General features: G+C 44.6%; 1 protein-coding gene across 2 annotated transcripts in view; it reads left to right on the forward strand.

The window, feature by feature from the left end:
* ILK (integrin linked kinase) overlaps positions 1 to 12,988 on the forward strand; it is a 46,641-nt gene that overhangs the window by 12,937 nt on the left and 20,716 nt on the right. The window contains exon 1 of one of the 2 annotated variants that reach the window (XM_069759622.1): positions 4,917 to 5,206. The exons of the other annotated variant lie outside the window; for it this stretch is intronic. The gene's annotated coding sequence lies outside the window, so the exon portion shown is untranslated. Of the gene's footprint in view, positions 1 to 4,916; positions 5,207 to 12,988 lie in introns of those variants that run through there. 2 annotated transcript variants of the gene reach the window in all.

Here is a 12,988-nt window from a genome sequence, read left to right on the forward strand (position 1 = left end):
TTCATTCAGAATCTAGCAAAAGCAGAGTGGACCTTCTGAAACACGGGGGGGGGGGTGCTGAAAGAGGTTCTACAGCACAGTAGACCCCGTTACAGCCGTCCTGTAGCTCATCCTAACTGCTACCTCAATCAGAACTTCGTTTCCTTTAGTAGCTGTTGATCATCCAGCATTATTCGATGACTCGGGTCCACATAAACAGCCGCCAGAAGAATTTTATTTTCTAATAGCAGTGTCTCTCTCCGCTTCATTTCAGCAGCAATGCCATCTGCTATTAATCCTCCTCTTTGGGACAGGCAAAACAACAAGTTCTTCCACTCCTTTTTAAAAATTCCAGGAGTTAAATCCTCAGCTTGTAACTTTTTAGTCACTGTAAATGGGTGATGAAGCAATTCCTTCAATTCAGCCACCTGTGTCCATTGACCTTCATGTAGTGTTAAGGCCCGTTCACATTAAGCGACGCTGCAGCGATACCGACAACGATCCGGATCGCTGCAGCGTCGCTGTTTGGTCGCTGGAGAGCTGTCACACAGACAGCTCTCCAGCGACCAACGATGCCGGTAACCAGGGTAAACATCGGGTAACTAAGCGCAGGGCCGCGCTTAGTAACCCGATGTTTACCCTGGTTACCATGCTAAAAGTAAAAAAAAAACAAACACTAGATACTTACCTACCGCTGTCTGTCCTCCAGCGCTGCGCTCTGCTTCTCTGCTCTCCTCCTGTACTGTCTGGGAGCCGGAAAGCAGAGCGGTGAGGTCACCGCTCTGCTTTCCGGCTCACAGCCAGTACAGGAGGAGAGCAGAGCACAGCGCTGGAGGACAGACGGCTGTAGGTAAGTATCTAGTGTTTGTTTTTTTTTACTTTTAGCATGGTAACCAGGGTAAACATCGGGTTACTAAGCGCGGCCCTGCGCTTAGTTACCCGATGTTTACCCTGGTTACCAGTGAAGACATCGCTGGGTCGGTGTCACACACGCCGATCCAGCGATGTCAGCAGGAGTCCAGCGACGAAATAAAGTTCTGGACTTTCTTCAGCGACCAACTATCTCCCAGCAGGGGCCTGATCGTTGGTCGCTGTCACACATAACGATTTCATTAACGATATCGTTGCTACGTCACAAATAGCAACGATATCGTTAACAATATCGTTATGTGTGAAGGTACCTTTACTTGAGGGTAACGCACGCACACACACATTGAACCTGTTACTGTATTTCTGTATTTGAGATGTTAGAAAACAGTTTTTCCCCTTATATTCTACTAGATGGTAGCCCGATTCGAACGCATCGGGTATTCTAGAATATGTATGTATATAGCAGCCACGTAGTATATAGGAGCCATGTAGTATAAAGCAGAGAAATACTACGTGGCCTGTGCTATATACTATGTGGCTCCTACATACATACATACATACATACATACATACATATTGTAGAATACCCGATGCGTTAATACAGGCCACGCAGTATATGACACAGGCCACGTAGTATATAACACAGCCCACGTAGTATATAACACAGGCCACGTAGTATATAACACCGGCCACGTAATATGTAGCATAGCCAACATGGTATCTGTGGTGAAATGTGTATATATATATATATATCTATATGTGTGTAGTGACATATGTCTCGGGTTATATGTGTGACTAGTGATAATGTAACATCTGTCCTGAAGGCAAGTCGCACCTAGGTGTTAATAGGTACTACCTTGGGACTAGTAGAAATTGTGTCTTCATATCTCACCAGGAGGTCTAGCTAGAGCCAAGAAGGTAACATTTGGCACCTTTTAGGTCTTGGAGGGGAGGTGCTAATTGCGGCCTGAGGTGATCTATTGCTGGGAACCTGGTCACAAGTGTCTTAAGAGGAAAATAATATATATTCATTAGTAACATAGTAACATAGTTAGTAAGGCCGAAAAAAGACATTTGTCCATCCAGTTCAGCCTATATTCCATCATAATAAATCCCCAGATCTACGTCCTTCTACAAAACCTAATAATTGTATGATACAATATTGTTCTGCTCCAGGAAGACATCCAGGCCTCTCTTGAACCCCTCGACTGAGTTCGCCATCACCACCTCCTCAGGCAAGCAATTCCAGATTCTCACTGCCCTAACAGTAAAGAATCCTCTTCTATGTTGGTGGAAAAACCTTCTCTCCTCCAGACGCAAAGAATGCCCCCTTGTGCCCGTCACCTTCCTTGGTATAAACAGATCCTCAGCGAGATATTTGTATTGTCCCCTTATATACTTATACATGGTTATTAGATCGCCCCTCAGTCGTCTTTTTTCTAGACTAAATAATCCTAATTTCGCTAATCTATCTGGGTATTGTAGTTCTCCCATCCCCTTTATTAATTTTGTTGCCCTCCTTTGTACTCTCTCTAGTTCCATTATATCCTTCCTGAGCACCGGTGCCCAAAACTGGACACAGTACTCCATGTGCGGTCTAACTAGGGATTTGTACAGAGGCAGTATAATGCTCTCATCATGTGTATCCAGACCTCTTTTAATGCACCCCATGATCCTGTTTGCCTTGGCAGCTGCTGCCTGGCACTGGCTGCTCCAGGTAAGTTTATCATTAACTAGGATCCCCAAGTCCTTCTCCCTGTCAGATTTACCCAGTGGTTTCCCGTTCAGTGTGTAATGGTGATATTGATTCCCTCTTCCCATGTGTATAACCTTACATTTATCATTGTTAAACCTCATCTGCCACCTTTCAGCCCAAGTTTCCAACTTATCCAGATCCATCTGTAGCAGAATACTATCTTCTCTTGTATTAACTGCTTTACATAGTTTTGTATCATCTGCAAATATCGATATTTTACTGTGTAAACCTTCTACCAGATCATTAATGAATATGTTGAAGAGAACAGGTCCCAATACTGACCCCTGCGGTACCCCACTGGTCACAGCGACCCAGTTAGAGACTATACCATTTATAACCACCCTCTGCTTTCTATCACGTAGCCAGTTACTAACCCATTTACACACATTTTCCCCCAGACCAAGCATTCTCATTTTGTGTACCAACCTCTTGTGCGGCACGGTATCAAACGCTTTGGAAAAATCGAGATATACCACGTCCAATGACTCACCGTGGTCCAGTCTATAGCTTACCTCTTCATAAAAACTGATTAGATTGGTTTGACAGGAGCGATTTCTCATAAACCCATGCTGATATGGAGTTAAACAGTTATTCTCATTGAGATAATCCAGAATAACATCCCTCAGAAACCCTTCAAATATTTTACCAACAATAGAGGTTAGACTTACTGGCCTATAATTTCCAGGTTCACTTTTAGAGCCCTTTTTGAATATTGGCACCACATTTGCTATGCGCCAGTCCTGCGGAACAGACCCTGTCGCTATAGAGTCACTAAAAATAAGAAATAATGGTTTATCTATTACATTACTTAGTTCTCTTAGTACTCGTGGGTGTATGCCATCCGGACCCGGAGATTTATCTATTTTAATCTTATTTAGCCGGTTTCGCACCTCTTCTTGGGTTAGATTGGTGACCCTTAATATAGGGTTTTCATTGTTTCTTGGGATTTCACCTAGCATTTCATTTTCCACCGTGAATACCGTAGAGAAGAAGGTGTTTAATATGTTAGCTTTTTCCTCGTCATCTACAACCATTCTTTCCTCACTATTTTTTAAGGGGCCTACATTTTCAGTTTTTATTCTTTTACTATTGATATAGTTGAAGAACAGTTTGGGATTAGTTTTACTCTCCTTAGCAATGTGCTTCTCTGTTTCCTTTTTGGCAGCTTTAATTAGTTTTTTAGATAAAGTATTTTTCTCCCTATAGTTTTTTAGAGCTTCAATGGTGCCATCCTGCTTTAGTAGTGCAAATGCTTTCTTTTTACTGTTAATTGCCTGCCTTACTTCTTTGTTTAGCCACATTGGGTTTTTCCTATTTCTAGTCCTTTTATTCCCACAAGGTATAAACCGCTTACACTGCCTATTTAGGATGTTCTTAAACATTTCCCATTTATTATCTGTATTCTCATTTCTGAGGATATTGTCCCAGTCTACCAGATTAAGGGCATCTCTAAGCTGTTCAAACTTTGCCTTCCTAAAGTTCAATGTTTTTGTGACTCCCTGACAAGTCCCCCTAGTGAAAGACAGGTGAAACTGTACAATATTGTGGTCGCTATTTCCTAAATGCCCAACCACCTGCAGATTTGTTATTCTGTCAGGTCTATTAGATAGTATTAGGTCTAAAAGTGCTGCTCCTCTGGTTGGATTCTGCACCAATTGTGAAAGATAATTTTTCTTGGTTATTAGCAGAAACCTGTTGCCTTTATGGGTTTCACAGGTTTCTGTTTCCCAGTTAATATCCGGGTAGTTAAAGTCCCCCATAACCAGGACCTCATTATGGGTTGCAGCTTCATCTATCTGCTTTAGAAGTAGACTTTCCATGCTTTCTGTTATATTTGGGGGTTTGTAACAGACCCCAATGAGAATTTTGTTACCATTTTTCCCTCCATGAATTTCGACCCATATGGACTCGACATCCTCATTCCCTTCGCTAATATCCTCCCTTAAAGTGGACTTTAGACAAGACTTTACATAGAGACAAACCCCTCCTCCTCTCCGATTTTTACGATCCTTTCTAAACAGACTGTAACCCTGTAAGTTAACTGCCCAGTCATAGCTTTCATCTAACCATGTCTCGGTTATTCCCACTATGTCAAAGTTACCTGTAGATATTTCTGCTTCTAGTTCTTCCATCTTGTTTGTCAGGCTTCTGGCGTTTGCGAGCATGCAGTTTAGAGGATTTTGTTTTGTTCCAATCTCCTCACTGTGGATTGTTTTAGAAATGTTCTTACCTCCCTTCTGAGTATGTTTTCCTGGGTCGTCTTTGTTCGAGTCTAATGTTTTTCTTCCCGTCCCCTCTTCTTCTAGTTTAACGCCCTCCTGATGAGTGTAGCGAGTCTTCTGGCGAATGTGTGTTTCCCAGGTTTGTTGAGGTGTAGTCCGTCTCTGGCGAGGAGTCCATCATACCAGTAATTCACACCGTGGTCCAGGAATCCAAATCCTTGTTGTCTGCACCATCGTCTTAGCCAGTTGTTTGCATCAAGGATCCTGTTCCATCTCCTGGTGCCATGCCCGTCTACTGGAAGGATAGAAGAAAAAACTACCTGTGCATCCAGTTCCTTTACTTTCTTCCCCAACTCTTCAAAGTCCTTGCAGATTGTCGGTAGGTCCTTCCTTGCCGTGTCATTGGTGCCAACATGTATCAGAAGAAATGGGTGGACGTCCTTGGAGCTGAAGAGCTTTGGTATCCTATCGGTCACATCCTAGTAGAGCGGCCGTGGCCAATCAAACAGCCCACAATTATGATATTACCCTGAGGGGCTGGTCTAGAAACCTGACCTCAGACCAAAGTTATAAATTTAGGCTGCAGACAGAGAATTGTGTTCACATGATGGGGGCAGCCTGAGAAGCTGTGTGATCCAATCTACATTCGTCCTACCCTCAGGGAGCAGAAAGCAACTACCAGTTAGATAATTTCTGTAAGTTTCTCCTGTTTATTTTGATACTGTTTTGCATAGTTGTATATCTTTATTATCATATTTTTATACCTTTTCTTATTGTAAGCATTGAACCTTTTATTAACCCCTTTACCCCCAAGTGCGGTTTGCACGTCAATGACCAGGCCAATTTTTACAATTCTGACCACTGTCCCTTTATGAGGTTATAACTCTGGAACGCTTCAACGGATCATGGTGATTCTGACATTTTCTCGTGACATATTGTACTTCATGCTAGTGGTAAAATTTCTTTGATATTACCTGCGTTTGTGAAAAAAACGGAAATTTGGCGAAAATTTGGAAAACTTTTAATTTTTATGCAATTAAATCAGAGATATGTCGCACAAAATACTTAAGTATTGGTAACATTTTCGGGCACGTGACATTTTTTTGATCGCTTTTTATTCCGATTTTTGTGAGGCAGAATGACCGAAAACCAGCTATTCATGAACTTCTTTTGGGGGAGGCATTTATACCGTTCCGCGTTTGGTAAAATGGATAAAGCAGTTTGCACAGCACTCTGTCAGATCAGTGATCTGACTTAGAGCACTGCAGGCTTACCAAGCGCCTGCTCTGAGCAGGCACTTGGTAAGCCACCTCCCTCCCTGCATGACCCAGATGCCACGGCCATCTTGGATCCGGGTCTGGAGCAGGGAGGGAGGTGGCTTTGCTCCGGGGGTCTCAAGGAAGCCCGCAGGGAGCCCCCTCCCTGCGCGACGCTTCCCTATACTGCCGGCACACCGCGATCATGTTTGATCGCGGTGTGCCGGGGGTTAATGTGCCGGGGGCGGTCCGTGACCGCTTCTGGCACATTGTGTCGGATGTCAGCTGCGATAGGCAGCTGACACCTGGCCGCGCTCCCCCCGTGAGCACGGCCGATCGCTATGACGCACTATCCCGTCGAGGGTCAGATAGGCCCAGGGCACCGCGACGGGATAGTACGTCTAAGGTCAGAGAGGGGTTAAAGTATAAAACTTTTAACAAGTTGAACCTTGAATGTTCTAAAAGAATCCATAGCCTAAGGTGTGTGAGCCTTATGAGTGATAGACATTACTAGTATTAATAGTCTGGGACTCATCGCCCGTGTGTTCGGTGAGTGGTGGCAGCGGGTGTGTGGCATGAGTCGGTGTGTGATTTATGCTTCCATTACAGCATAGGACAGAGGTTGAATGCTGGGCTGAGAGTGGGGAGATAGATTAACCCTTGCAGGCACAACCCCAAGTCACGTGTGCGAGCAGGCACGTGACGAATAAGTGACACCACGGAGAAGGGATCCGTGACAGTATCAAACACTGGCCACGTAGTATATAGCACGCAGTATATAGCACAGCCCATGTAGTATATAGCAGTGTGGGCACCATATCCCTGTTAAAAAAAAAAAAAAAAATTAGTTCTATACTCTCCCTCCGGCGTCCAGCGAAGCTGTGCCGATGCGCGCGCGCGGCTGCCGCCATCTTTTGTTCCCAGGATGCATTGCGAAATAGGGAACAGAATTGTGGGAATAAAAGGACTAGAAATAGGAAAAACCCAATGTGGGTAAACAAAGAAGTAAGACAGGCAATTAACAGTAAAAAGAAAGCATTTGCACTACTAAAGCAGGATGGCACCATTGAAGCTCTAAAAAACTATAGGGAGAAAAATACTTTATCTAAAAAACTAATTAAAGCTGCCAAAAAGGAAACAGAGAAGCACATTGCTAAGGAGAGTAAAACTAATCCCAAACTGTTCTTCAACTATATCAATAGTAAAAGAATAAAAACTGAAAATGTAGGCCCCTTAAAAAATAGTGAGGAAAGAATGGTTGTAGATGACGAGGAAAAAGCTAACATATTAAACACCTTCTTCTCCACGGTATTCACGGTGGAAAATGAAATGCTAGGTGAAATCCCAAGAAACAATGAAAACCCTATATTAAGGGTCACCAATCTAACCCAAGAAGGGGTGCGAAACCGGCTAAATAAGATTAAAATAGATAAATCTCCGGGTCCGGATGGCATACACCCACGAGTACTAAGAGAACTAAGTAATGTAATAGATAAACCATTATTTCTTATTTTTAGTGACTCTATAGCGACAGGGTCTGTTCCGCAGGACTGGCGCATAGCAAATGTGGTGCCAATATTCAAAAAGGGCTCTAAAAGTGAACCTGGAAATTATAGGCCAGTAAGTCTAACCTCTATTGTTGGTAAAATATTTGAAGGGTTTCTGAGGGATGTTATTCTGGATTATCTCAATGAGAATAACTGTGTAACTCCATATCAGCATGGGTTTATGAGAAATCGCTCCTGTCAAACCAATCTAATCAGTTTTTATGAAGAGGTAAGCTATAGGCTGGACCACGGTGAGTCATTGGACGTGGTATATCTCGATTTTTCCAAAGCGTTTGATACCGTGCCGCACAAGAGGTTGGTACAGAAAATGAGAATGCTTGGTCTGGGGGAAAATGTGTGTAAATGGGTTAGTAACTGGCTTAGTGATAGAAAGCAGAGGGTGGTTATAAATGGTATAGTCTCTAACTGGGTCGCTGTGACCAGTGGGGTACCGCAGGGGTCAGTATTGGGACCTGTTCTCTTCAACATATTCATTAATGATCTGGTAGAAGGTTTACACAGTAAAATATCGATATTTGCAGATGATACAAAACTATGTAAAGCAGTTAATACAAGAGAAGATAGTATTCTGCTACAGATGGATCTGGATAAGTTGGAAACTTGGGCTGAAAGGTGGCAGATGAGGTTTAACAATGATAAATGTAAGGTTATACACATGGGAAGAGGGAATCAATATCACCATTACACACTGAATGGGAAACCACTGGGTAAATCTGACAGAGAGAAGGACTTGGGGATCCTAGTTAATGATAAACTTACCTGGAGCAGCCAGTGCCAGGCAGCAGCTGCCAAGGCAAACAGGATCATGGGGTGCATTAAAAGAGGTCTGGATACACATGATGAGAGCATTATACTGCCTCTGTACAAATCCCTAGTTAGACCGCACATGGAGTACTGTGTCCAGTTTTGGGCACCGGTGCTCAGGAAGGATATAATGGAACTAGAGAGAGTACAAAGGAGAGCAACAAACTTAATAAAGGGGATGGGAGAACTACAATACCCAGATAGATTAGCGAAATTAGGATTATTTAGTCTAGAAAAAAGACGACTGAGGGGCGATCTAATAACCATGTATAAGTATATAAGGGGACAATACAAATATCTCGCTGAGGATCTGTTTATACCAAGGAAGGTGACGGGCACAAGGGGGCATTCTTTGCGTCTGGAGGAGAGAAGGTTTTTCCACCAACATAGAAGAGGATTCTTTACTGTTAGGGCAGTGAGAATCTGGAATTGCTTGCCTGAGGAGGTGGTGATGGCGAACTCAGTCGAGGGGTTCAAGAGAGGCCTGGATGTCTTCCTGGAGCAGAACAATATTGTATCATACAATTATTAGGTTCTGTAGAAGGACGTAGATCTGGGGATTTATTATGATGGAATATAGGCTGAACTGGATGGACAAATGTCTTTTTTCGGCCTTACTAACTATGTTACTATGTTACTATGACGTGGAGGTAAGCACCTTGTTAACCGAACCCCAGCCGATCACAGATGCGAACCAGGCCGTGCAGGTTATGTGCCAGGAGATCGATGAGCTGTTACAGCTGGGGGTGATTCAACTGTCCAAAAGAGCGGGGGCCTCACCTGTAGTCCTCATGCCAAAAAAGGATCGGACCACCTGGTTCTGCGTGGACTAGAGGGGGCTCAAAGCCATCACAGCCTCTGACGTGCACCCAATGCCGCGCATCGAGGAGCTGCTTGAGCGGTTAGCTGGCGCAAAATATCTGTCCATAATGGGTCTGAGTCAGGGATACTGGCAGATTCCCCTGAGCCCCGAGGCGCAGGAGAAGTCTGCCTTTATCACCCCCTTCGGACTGTACAAGTCCACGGTCAGGCCCTTCGGCATGAAGAATGCCCCTGCCACTTTCCAGTTGGTCAACCACGTGCTTCAGGTGGCGTACTTGGATGACATTGCCGTCTTCAGTTCCTCCTGGGATGAACATCTACAGGAGGTGCTCAGGCGAATTTACCAAGCAAGCCTGACCATCCAGCCAGGAAAGTGCCAGATGAGCATGAGAAGTCCACTACCTGGGGCACCGGGTAGGCAAGGGGCTTCATGAGGCCTAAGCCTGGTAAAGTGGACGCCCCCAGGACCAAGAAGCTGGTGATGTTCTTCCTGGGCACTGCAGGGTACTATAGGCGCTTCATACGCTTTGACCTCACCATGAAGAAGCTACCCCAAACAGTCAACTGGACGGACGGCTGTGAGGTGGCTTTCCAGGCTTTGAAAACAGCCCTGTGCTACTCTCCTATGTTAGACAGTTGACAGCAGTTGATTGTTCCTGGTGCAGAACGACGCCAGCGAGTTTGGCCTCAGTGCTGTGCTCAGCCAGGTCGACTCGGGGAACCAGGAGTCCCCGTGTTGTACCTGAGCCAGAAGCTTCTACCGAGGGAAGTGGCCTATTCCACCATCGAGAAGGAGTGCCTGGCCATGTTCTGGACCCTGCAATGTTTAAATCCCTACCTGTACGGTCGCACCTTCACTGTGGTGACCCACTACAACCCTCTGCGCTGGCTACAATCCGTGTCTGGTACCAGCGGAAGGTTACTGCACTGGAGCGTTGCCCTCCAGCAGTACGACTTTACTGTTAAACACAAAAAGGCAGAGAGTATGGAAATGCAGACGGGTTGTCCCAGCAGGGCAAGCCTGCCGAGGTGTGCATTGTGGAGTACCGAGAGGTCCTGCCTTTGTAGCACAGTCCAAAAGGGGGAAGTGTCAGAAATATGAAGAATTTCTTATTATTTCAATTACACATACAGGACTCTCAGCTGCAGTTTTCTCTGCTTGCATGTACCTGTGTGCGATTTCACTCCCCCTCCCTCTCCCCTGTTATACAGCTGTAATGTGAGACCAGCTTGCCAGCAGCCCTCATTGAGCTTTATGGCCTTAAACTGAAAGTACAAGTAGAAGCACATGGCAAAAACGAAGGTTTCTTTGTCCTTCCAAATGTAAATATCATAGCACCAATTAATGATGGAAGTGGGACAAATACATTTTTGGCATGTGCTTCGGTAGAACTACCAGCCAGTGAGTTTTCTAGGTTCCAGAACCAGCACAATTGGGAAACGGATTACTACTTAACCGGGTCACCCATCTACCCCATGTTTATACTTAAATGAACCCCCCATGTCACGCTGAGCATAACACGGCTGTCGTCTTTCTACGAGGTTCAAACACTGAGATATGTGGGATGATTTTAGATATACTCAAGAAAGAGGATTGCATTCCATAGCTCTGCCCACCCCATGAGGTCATCCGGGAGGGCCCTTAGTTTTGGGGAGAGGTATAAAACTCAGAGGGTGGCGGTCCTTTGCCGGGGGATTCAGCTCCGACAGGCTGTGTAATCTGACCTGATGATTTGAGAAGGTCCCCTCCCCCGCCACTACATGGCGTACCATTGAATGATATGAAAGAACTGTAAGTTGATTTTCACCTTTAATCCCTGTTATTTTTGTAATTGTCTGTACATATGATACGTGTCTTTTATATCTTTTTACCCTTTTGTAAACTCTACCTTTTGGAGTAAAATATATAAAATTACTAGCTTTGTTTCTTCTTGCTCTATAACGTACTGTCACATCCTCAAATTTATGCTACTAATTGGGTTGGCTCCTGACCCATTATTGATTAAGAGATAGGAGCTGGTGGCAGCGGAATTGTCCTGCGCTTTTGGGAAAACTGGCAGCGACAGACGGCGTTTATGATTATTGTTCCCGCCTGAGTGGGAGTAGTTGTATCGCCCTCGCTGCAGTGTGCCCATTAGCCAGTACATAGTAAGGCAGCCTTTCTGGTGACAAATTATCCTAGGTCCAGTACCATGTCAGACCTGAGGGTAAGGGGGCGCCAGAGAGCTGCAAGTTCCAAACCGGGACTGGTAAGTGGGATATAGATAAATCCCCTTCACAAAAGAACCAGGCCAATCAAACAACCCTGGTTCATGACATATTAGTGTCAGCGGTGGGGATGATAAAAGTTATCCCTTTGTGATTTGTGACAATAGGCCTCTCCTATATTACACTGGATGGAGGTCTCCTATATTACACGGGATGGAGACCTCTCCTATATTACAGGGTGTCATGGTTCACGGGTAGGATACCTTTTCATCCCCACCACTCACACCAATTTGTCAGGAAGCGGGGTTGTTTGGTTGCCCCTGATTCTTTCTGAAGGGGATTTATCTATATCTCACTTCCGGTTTGGAACTTGCAGCTCTCTGGCACCCCCCCTTACCCTCAGGTCAGACCAGCTACTTCACCTAGGATAATTAGTTGCCAGAAAGGCTGCCTTACTTTGTACTGGCTATGGGGCACACTGCAGCGAGGGCGATATAACTACTCCCACTCAGGCGGTCAATAATTATCAACGCCGCCAGTTGCCACAAAGACTCGAAAATGCCCAGGACAAATCCGCTGCCATCAGCTCCGATTTCTTAATTAAGAACGGGTTTGGAGCCCACCCAGATTAGTAGCGTAATTCCCCTCAGAGGATTTGACAGTTCGTTATAGAGCAAGGAGAGACAAAGCTAGTAATTTTATATTTTACTCCAGAGAAATGTAGGCATTGTTTACAGAAGGGTAAAAAGATATTATAAAATGAGACCATTAGGTATATACAGACAATTACAAATAAAAAGGGATTAGCAGAAGGAAAAAACACGTACAGTTCCTTATATCATTTCAGCTCATGGCAGACCATGTGGCTCGGGGGAGGGGCAATACATTAAGATGCATTACAGAGCATCTCTCAACTAGCTTCCGGTCAAAGGCTAGTGAAAACTGAGCTCTCAGGGTCTTATTCCCCTTGGTCGTGACATGGTATTTTTACATTATCGTGACACAGGGGATGGAGACCTCTCCTATATTACAGGGGGTTGTACAAGGGCCGGGGCTTCTCACAACAAATGGCATTGTGGGTAATGAATATCTTGGCGATGGACAATGTAGAACTGGTAGAGGAAGGAGGAGGTGATGGAGCATAGGCTTTTTTTTTCCCTATATAACAATTTTTCTTAAGGACACGGATGCGATTAAAGAATGTGATCTAAGCCTCCTCCAGAAGACCTTCTCCCATCATCCAGGAGTTGTGGTGATGAACCATGCTTTTCCAACTTTATGGAGGCCACATCACAAGGCAAAAGTCAACACTAAGTGGATATAAAGTGTACACGCCCCTGTTAACAATGCCAGGTAAAACTAATCTACCAAGAACAATGTCCTTACTTCCCCTTTAGTGTCGTCCATAATCTGTACAAATCCACTGAGAAACAAACTGAAGTCATTTTCAGGAGAAAGTACTGCTCAAAAAAATAACAAACCACACAATGTAACTGGGTCCAT

The sequence above is a fragment of the Ranitomeya imitator genome, chromosome 3, assembly GCF_032444005.1.
Source record: "Ranitomeya imitator isolate aRanImi1 chromosome 3, aRanImi1.pri, whole genome shotgun sequence".
Taxonomy (NCBI): Eukaryota; Metazoa; Chordata; class Amphibia; order Anura; family Dendrobatidae; genus Ranitomeya; species Ranitomeya imitator.